At 34.1% G+C, this 9473-nt stretch overlaps 1 long non-coding RNA gene across 1 annotated transcript; it reads right to left on the bottom strand.

Moving 5' to 3' along the window:
* Nucleotides 1-766: 766 nt before the first annotated feature.
* On the bottom strand, nt 767-4330 carry LOC133184888 (uncharacterized). Its single transcript, XR_009720861.1, has 5 exons — nt 3785-4330; nt 3274-3347; nt 2734-2782; nt 2178-2245; nt 767-1310 (listed from the first exon to the last, which is right to left on the bottom strand). It is a non-coding gene; the product is annotated as an uncharacterized LOC133184888 (long non-coding RNA).
* Nucleotides 4331-9473: the final 5143 nt, after the last annotated feature.

The following is a 9473-nucleotide window of genomic DNA, read 5'->3' as shown; positions in this document are numbered from 1 at the left end:
AACTCATTTGAAGCTACTACACTGAAATAAAGCAAAATAATAATATTTGAATTAATATGACAAATAATGGCTATGCTGTTCTTAACAAGACAATTTTTATTGATATAACATTTGTATTCCTTTGTATAACTTTGATCCCCTGTTATGGCCCCCCTATTCTCTTGGGGGGGGGGGGGGGGTCATGATTTGAACAAAATTTGAGTCTACATTACCTGAGGATGCTTCCATTTAAATATGACTAATTATGGCTTTGCTGTTCTTGAGAAGAAGATTTTAAAAGGCTTTTTCCTATGTATTCCTATGTAAAACTTTGATCACCCATTGTGGCCCCACCCTACCCCTGGGGGGAGGGGGGGTCATGACTGGAACAAACTTGAATCTTCACTACCTGAGGATGCACCCATATAAAAATGACCAATCATGGCTTTGCTGTTCTTGAGAAGAAGATTTTTACAAATTTTTCCTATGTACATGTATTATATGCAAAACTTTGATCGACCATTCTGGCCCCCCCTACTCACGGGGGTCATGATTGGAACAAATTTGAACCTACACTACTTGAGGATGCTTCCTTTTAAATATGATCAATCATGGCTTTGCTGTTTCTGAGAAGAAGATTTTTAAAGGCTTTTTCCTATGTATTCCTAAGTAAAACTTTGATCACCCATTGTGGCCCCACCCTACCCCTGGAAGTCATGATTTGAACAAACTTGGATCTACACTACCTGAGGATGCTTTCATATAAGTTTCATATTTTCAAGCACAGTGGTTCTTGACAAGTTTTTAGGTGATGCCATCAATTTTTCACAAATTCATGATTATCTCCCCTTGGAAGAAGGTGTGGCCCTTCATTTGAACAAACTTGAATTCCCTTTACCCAAGGATACTTTGTGGAAAGTTTGGTTGAAATTGGCACAGTGGTTCTTGAGAAGAAGATGAAAATGTGAAAAGTTTACAACCACGACAACGACGACGACAGACAATGGACATATTTCGATCAGAAAAGCTCACTTGAGCCTTCGGCTCAGGTGAGCTAAAAAAAAGTTTCATCCTTTTCCTTTGGAATGCCGTCGACAGCTTGAAGCATCAACTCTGTACCTTGGCATGGTGCAACAGGCCCTATTGCTAAATGTACTGACTGTAAAATATTCCTGAACAGTATTGCAAATAGTCCAATTTCTGAGATACTTGGCACTTTAAGGGAGGGTAATCTCCATTTGACAGGATATGCTTTGCATGATTGAACAATTTATGCTGAGATCTTTCATCTTTTGACCAATTTATATGCACTGATGATATGAATTCAAAATCTGTAAAAGCAATGACAAATTGATGTTTGAATTAAAGTTCATAATTGATATTGCAATAATTATGATAATCAAAGAAGACATTTTAGTACAGTAAATTTTCATTTATACCCAAAAGCAAAAGAGCATGTATTTTGATGTTCTAAATGACATTGGGAATTAGGGAATAATTTCAATTTTACAACAAAGGGACCTTGGCAATGCTAGCCTGAATCACCTTTATTTCCTATTTTGTAAGAGATCCAAATGCCTTAAATGGCTAATTGAGTTTAATGCAAACCTGCAAATGATCCAAATATAAAACAAGCTAATTCAGAGAATTGTGGCCCCCACTTATGGAAAAAAATGAGGATGGAAGAACTGGACCAAAAAAAAAATGCAGATGGAAAAAGAAAAAGGTCAACCTTAACCTTTCAGCTTTTGGCCTTAAAGTCAATTGGTGTCTTTTTTTATTAAAGAAATAAATTCAAGACCTCAAAGAGAACCAAAGTTATCACCAGGACATTATTTATTGCAAGATATGAATTTTTCAACTAAACCTTTTAACTTTGAAATCAAAGGGGATTTCTTTAAGTCATTGGGAATTATGATATAAAATTTAACAGAAAAAGCTCAAGGGAAACTAAAGTTATTATTTGAGTTTTTTTTGTATTGTAGGAATTTCCAACCTTGACCTTTTGACCTCAAATCAATAGGGATCTTCTCTAGGCTGTAAGGAGTTGTGATATGAAATGATATTGCAAAAGCTCAAAGGCTTTAAGAGATATTGTTCCCAAATTAAAGTGTTATAGTACATACATGTGCAGACAGAATGACCAATGGACAGACCAATAAACATTTATTGGGGGGGGGGGGGGTGGAGGCTGTTACCTGCAGGTATTAGGTCATATGTTTTCTGTTAAGTCCATGACTTCTTCCATTTTCCTCCACTCTTTGCTCTGTAAAATAATTGAAAAAGCCATGAAGTATATATACCCTTATACATTACAGTTAATGCTAAAAATGCTAATGCTGAAACAATTTGAATGAATCATAATTAAATAATTTTAAAGCTCAAAACTTGAACTATATGGACTGGACTTTTCAGTTTATCAGTCACATATTCAGGCATCTTCACCATTTAGACCTTACTTCACATAAATTGTTCTTTGTTATTTTACTTATCAGTAATGTGAATGAGCAGTTACATGTATATTATCATGATTATAGTAACTTGTATGTATACATTATAAAATGTTAACCACATGTACAAACTCTGGTTCATGTCATTGAACTGCATGAGAACAATGTCCACTTGGTTATATTTTTCAGTGTGGAAATGAAACATATTTGTTAATTTTATTTTTTGAGATATTAAACATTGACATTATCTTTATCATTATGTAGAACCTTAAAAATATTATATTATATTACAGTAAGTGATCACCTGTTTGGTTTGATTCAATTGTTGCCTTGTCAATAGGAACACATTTCTGCTAAAGAATAAACATTAATTTTAATATTAACTATACAATACTTAATAATCCTCATAGTTACATGAATACTTATAACCAGTTATGTACACATAAAATGAAACAGAAATCACACTTGAGATTTTATTTTTAGAACTAATTCAAAACAATATGCAATTGAAATTTTATTTCCAAACAGGATTGGATCATTTACATGTGAAATGATCAATATTATGAAACTATTGAGTGTAAAAGCCATTCATCAACATTTACAGTAGAATCCTTAATTTATGTGAGTACTAAATATACTCAAATGAGAACAAGAATTAGCAAGTGGACTTCTGCTCAAGAGTTTTCACTTTTTACATGTATTTCAGCTATAACATAATAAAAGCAGGTAATTTTGCTTCATAAGTGAAACTTGATGTATAAGCTACTGAGTAAATTTTAGAAATAATTTGATAAAACTTTAAAATTTACATATAATTATAAACACACAGTATATGTATATGTACCTTTAAGCTCTTCCTTCAGCTTTACTTCCATACTGATTTTTTAAAGTGTGTTTCTATACATCTTTTGCATATACCTGTAACAATTAGGAATCAAATTAGTTGATAGATATAAATCATTATAGATTGGACATGTAAGTTGTATAAACTTGATATCAATAGGTTTTCACAAACTATAAACACAAAGTCAGTAAATATTTCCAATTATGATATCACTTTGTGATATTATATTTACATGTATAGGGTTGTCCTTAAGACCTGTGGGACTGGGGAATTTCTTCACCTATAATGACATAATTCCCCAATTACTCTGGTATTGCCCTCTCAACCCTCACTAAGGGGAGGAACCCCCAACATGCTTTTTTTTTTTTTTATATATAAATCTGTTTCATTTCTTATTGACAACCCAAATATCATGTACAGTGTCTCTCTGAAAACTTTAAGGTCAGAAATTAAGTTAATTTCAATGGTTTAGCAAAATTCCTTAAGTTTTTAAACTGTATAATGTTCTTACCAGTTCCAACAGGCAAAACCTCATTCAGCTTGACCCTCTCGGTTAACGGGTTTGCATAATAGCGTCTCCCCTATCAGGTATGGGTGACAACATGTTCTTTTTTCCTTTTCCAGTGTAGACCAAGTATATTTCTGTGTTTGACACATACATGTACATGTAGGTATGTTTACAGAAATTAGACTGTCCAAGTCCCATAACAGCTGTATGGTTCAAGATGGTTAACGATAAGAAGCGTTTCACGGACAGAAATGTCTTATGTGCTGCATTTAAAATACCTTGTATATTCAGCTGAATCTATTTTACAATCTTTCAACAAAGCTAGAGATCTTTTATCATAATATTGTCCTCAAATCAACACTTCATCTTTTCGTCTGCCATTAAGACATCACACTTTTAATTCCTTTAAATAAGGAGAGTTCCACTAAGGGAGATAATTTTTCTAATAGTTTCAGCCAACTTCAATCTATTTTTAAATTAGCATAATGCCATTTGCAACCAAATTCCTTTTAACTATATATTGATTTTGAAGGATTTTTGCAATTAAACTGATATTTATAATGTTTTAAGCGTTTCTTGGGTTTTTACAGCATTCTAAAGATAGTGGTATTTTAAACACATTGATTTAATCTAATTTTAGACCCCACTTTTACAGAATCAGTGTTGATAAATGAAATTAAATAAAATATTTCTAGTTAGAGCACTTCCTTTAAATTTATTTAATATGTAACATTTGAATAAAAGTGCATTTTTTCCTGCAATTTTTTTCTCTTAATCTATGGGTGTTTTTCAAAATATTTTCATAAAATGTGCTAAAAATAGAATATAGGGCTATAATAGGGATCCCCAAAGGTACCTGACAGTTTTGATACTGGGATTTATTAGAGGACACATGATGCTAATCAGAAACAATAAAATTAGTCAAAATGATCACAATGCCTTTCATAATAAAATTTGGATTTTGCATGGTTTTCTCGTAGACACGCATTTAAAAGTATTTGTAACATACTGGCGGAAGTTAAAAGATGCACCTAGTATCCAGTCATTTATGGGGTTTTGTCTTTTTGACAATATATCCTAAAATCCAAATCAAAGTTTCAAAACGAGATTAGACTTTGAAAAACAAGAAGAGTGGTAAGAAGTTTTCAACCTTACCTGGTGTCTTCTATAACTTCCATTTTAAGATATTTTAATCCATTTTCATATGTCCACCTGTTCTTCCGCCTTGTTTTATTGACAGTAAAATTAATGTGTCTCCAGGCTCGTAACTGCTGCTATTCATAATCTCTAGTTGACATACACAACAAGTGGAATGTTTTTAATATATATTCTGAATGCCTTTAACATTCTTTGTGCCGCGGGCCTATTTTGGGCCTATTTTCAAAAACTACGTTAAGTGCCATGGGCCTATTTTGGGCCTACCGTTAACTCATTACGTCACAAGTAAAACTGCATGACTATGACGTTCCGTCATCATTCTAAGTTTCGCGCCATTTTGGCCTCTTGTTGCAGAAAACAATCAATCATTTTTAAAACCAATTTAATACTGAAAATTATAAGAAAGAATTTTAATCAGATTTTTCATTTGTCTTGATCTCCAGAAAATGTAATCGATGCATTCTGATTTGAAATTATGCAAATTCATCAATATTTTCAATCCTTGTCTGCACGATAAAAGCAATACAATGCCGTAAAAGTTCCCGTGGGTTTTTTTTTCAGTAATATTTTTCCTAAAACACGGGAATAACTTTAATTTCTCTGGGTACTGGTGTTTTAATATTTATCGGACACGCGATGTCCGGCATGGTTTCAACTTTTGCCGGACATGTATGAAAGCTACCGGCGATCGTCGGTAATCCGGCACATTTCGCCAACTCTGCAGTAGTAATGCAATATCATTGTAATTTCTGTAAATAATTTTTAAATCTAAAATCGGCATTATATATGCAGGTAATAAAGTTTAACAATTTAACATTTAAGCCTTGTAGAGATTTTTAACCGACTATAAAACCAAGTTTTATCCTCAGGAGCATCACAAATTTATGCAGAGAAATGCAGTTTACAACAGATTACATGTCGCATAATAAAAGAAATTCGGCAAATAGACAAAGAACTCTACAGATAAACATTCAATTATAGAATACAAGTAGTCAGTGCACGACATTTTCATTAAGAAAAATCAAGATGCCTTCTTTTGTGGCACATGTACATGTGCTCGTGGATGGTCCTACCCTCTTCCCCAAATACACAACACCCAGTTTTGATAGTATTTTATGAATTATATTTACCATTGTAAAAATCTGGAGGGAAAGCCAAAAAAAAAAAAAAAAAAAAAAATCGCGACTGTGTATATTTATGGTATACATGATTAACAAGATGTGTTTGTGAAACACTATGCCCCCAATGATAACACAATTCTGGTGTGGGACGTAGACTACAGTGCAATAGTTATGGTCAATGTTAAAGTTTTTCAAATGTAGGTCAAAGGTCACAGTTGAGGTCACATGATAAAAAATTTGTGTACCAATGGGTAGGTCTTGTCATAATGAACACTCATGTCAAATATTAAAGCATTACCCTTGACAGCGCAATAGTTATGGGCTAGGTTAAAGTTGACAACAGCTAGACAAACAGACAGACAGGACAAAAACAATATACCCCCGGGATCTTTCGATCCGGGGGCATAAAAAGTCTTAAGAAAAATAATTTGTGGGGGGAAACCCCCAACAAGCCCGGGGGTGTATATCGGCGAAAAAGGGGGAGGGGCATAATTGTTGGTGTTTTGTTGTTTAAATGTTGAAAACAAGGATATAATTAGGGAAAAGAAACATTTTTTTTTTCAAATTTCCTTAGCCTTTTTGTTGTCCCTTCGAGAATGTTTCGCTCGAATTAGAAAATCGCCAATTGCAGGAAAAGACTGCTTATGTCCATTGGGCAATTAGGCTCTTATTTCTGCAGAAAACGGCTGTGACATGGAACCTCTGCATGTTTATAAGTTCCCATCCAATCCCATCCATTCTGTTTGTGCATACGACCAATACAGGTTTCTTTTTGGCACGAATCATAGATTTTAACTGCGGAGAGGGGGGGGGGGGGTATTATTAGCCGGGATCAGATATTTTGGCATGCTTATCGTGTCAGATTAATGTTTTGCTATTAAATTAAAGGAAGAATTATGGGAGGTATTAACAATCAGATGGCAGGCTAAATATCTTTTCGGTTGAAATCGGGGCAAGACCCCCACCCTCGCAAATACCCATAAGATCTTGATTTCCTCCCAACGTAACTTACAATGTACCTAGTAGTAATAGTCTATTTTATTTTCTAACAGCTAGGCGAAGCATTCCAAATGAAGTAGATAAATACATAAATTAACGGTTCTTTTTGCTCAATAGGTTCCACACCTCTCCAATGTAATTGTGAAAAATCATAATATACTTATATACATGTACAGTAGTAACCTTGTCTGTCATTTATCTACCATGTTATTTTAGTTGTAGGATCGCACATTAAGAGTTGCCGATCGCCAAAACGTTTGCATTGTGTACTCCTAATATTGTACTTTGACGCTTTCAGTTTGAAAAACATATTTGCAATGAAAACTTTTATACTTTTTAAGGCCGATTACTACTTACATGTAGATGCACATTGTAAGTTACAAGTTGACGGAATATTTAGCTTTAACAAATGAAATGTTTGTTAATTTTTAATGTCCTTGAAGGTGTTTATTTATCTAGCACAAAATACAAAGCACAGGCACTTGTTTTTGTGATATTTTTTTTTTAACCCACAGCATAATAATAACATTGTTTTACTATGGGTTAAAAAGTATTACAGAAACAGTGCCTGATACAAGTCATAAATATTGTAGAAAAAAAAAAGTTGTAGTCAAAATACAAAAAGGACAAAATATAAGTTTTATAAATCTAAGCTTCTTCATTTGATTGAATTAAATAATCCATGTATTGCATCAGAGTTGCCGATTAAGGGTGGTAAAGACTCCGAAGAAAACGAACATTTGGAAGTAACGTACGTCTTAGTCGGTGTATTCCAAGTTATAATTTGTAAGAATACGATTACAAAAATGTGACAGTAAAAGATCAACATACTAACGTTTGAACAAATACAACCATAACAATTATATAATTTAAAACAATACAAGTGGTTTCAGGGAAAGAAGTGTGTGTACATGTGGTTATATGTAAGGCCTATGTTCAAAAATATGTATAAGGTTTACGAACAGAAATTAACCTTTTTCAAGTCCAATCGAATTTTTATGTTTTAGAACACTTTCACTGATAGATTCCGAAAAGAATTATTTACGTATCACTGTGTTTCAATTACACTGTACTTGTATATATTTTTAACTTAACTCGTACTGCGTTCAATATATGTTGTACGTGTATACACTTGATCCACAGGTACCCTACCCAATAATTCACGTGAATTGGATATGAGGTTATATTTTTTAAATAAGAAAAATATGTAACGTCAAGTGCCTGTGACTAGATCTACTAAGAATATTACTATTAATTTTGTGCGTTCTATAAATGTATTTTTTTTTTCGAAGGGGCCTGTCGTTGTAGAATCTATTATTGTCTCTATTGTAACAATATTCTGCAAATACGAAAAAGTATACATGTATACCTTTACCTACGTACATTGTTTGTGACGTCACAGTTACGTTACATCATAGATTTAACGTAATAGAAAACTGTCACGGCACTGTACGTAATTTGAACTGGAAATCTGCACGGCAGCAAAAGGGTTAACCACGCCTGATTGAATATCCATGGGTACATGTAAAAGATTTTACTACCATTTACAAATGCGTCTGAACCGGGAAAGGTGGTTTGGTGCTCTCTCATTCTCTCTCTCTCTCTCTCTCTCTCTCTCTCTCTCTCTCTCCAATATTATAAGAGAAAAAGATTTCTCTTTTACATTTAACACTTGTTTAGCAAACCGGTAACTTAATAAATTAAAATCCCTTAACGATCATATACAACTCCCTCATGTCCTGGTATGTACATCTTATAACTTGATAAAATTTGCGTAAGAATTAACCCTCCCATGGCCGTAGGAACGGGGGGGGGGCACGGGGGGGCGTGCCCCTTCCCCCCCCCCAATAATTTTGCCGATATATAGAATACTATAGAAAACATAGCTAATATATGCTTGTGCCCCCTCAATAATAACGTCTGATGACCTTTTTTTTTTTTTTTTGCTTGTCAAGGAATTTTGGTAGCGGATAGTTCCCCCCAACTGAAAATGTATGGTTGTGCCCCCTCAAAGTGAAATTGCTTCCTACGGGCCTGCCCCCCCCCCCGCCCCCCTTTTTTTATTTTGCCGAGAGACTCGATGAAAGATAACATCATCCTGGCATTAGTTTTGTAAATTCTCTCTTTAGATTTTACTGAAATGATTTAGCATGCACTGTTAAATACATCTCAAGGTTATGACAATGCCCATGTGTGGATCTAGAGAGGGGGATCAGCCCCCCCCCCCACGGGGATTTTGTTTTCAAATTTCTATAGTAAAGAAAAGAATACCTTGTCCCCCCCCCCCTCAAAAACATGGACCCCTGATAAAATGGTAAGGAGAGTCATTAGTATAGACGAAGGAATTAAGCCCCCTCCCTATACACACACACACACAAAATAGGTATTTGGGGTTTGGACAATTGTAGCTTTTT

The sequence above is a fragment of the Saccostrea echinata genome, unplaced genomic scaffold (genome assembly GCF_033153115.1).
Source record: "Saccostrea echinata isolate AGI-Se365-2 ecotype Australia unplaced genomic scaffold, CSIRO_AGI_Sech_v1 ptg000011l, whole genome shotgun sequence".
Taxonomy (NCBI): domain Eukaryota; kingdom Metazoa; phylum Mollusca; class Bivalvia; order Ostreida; family Ostreidae; genus Saccostrea; species Saccostrea echinata.
The sequence above is the reverse complement of the archived record's forward strand: the minus strand, read 5'-3'. Positions and strand labels throughout refer to the sequence as shown.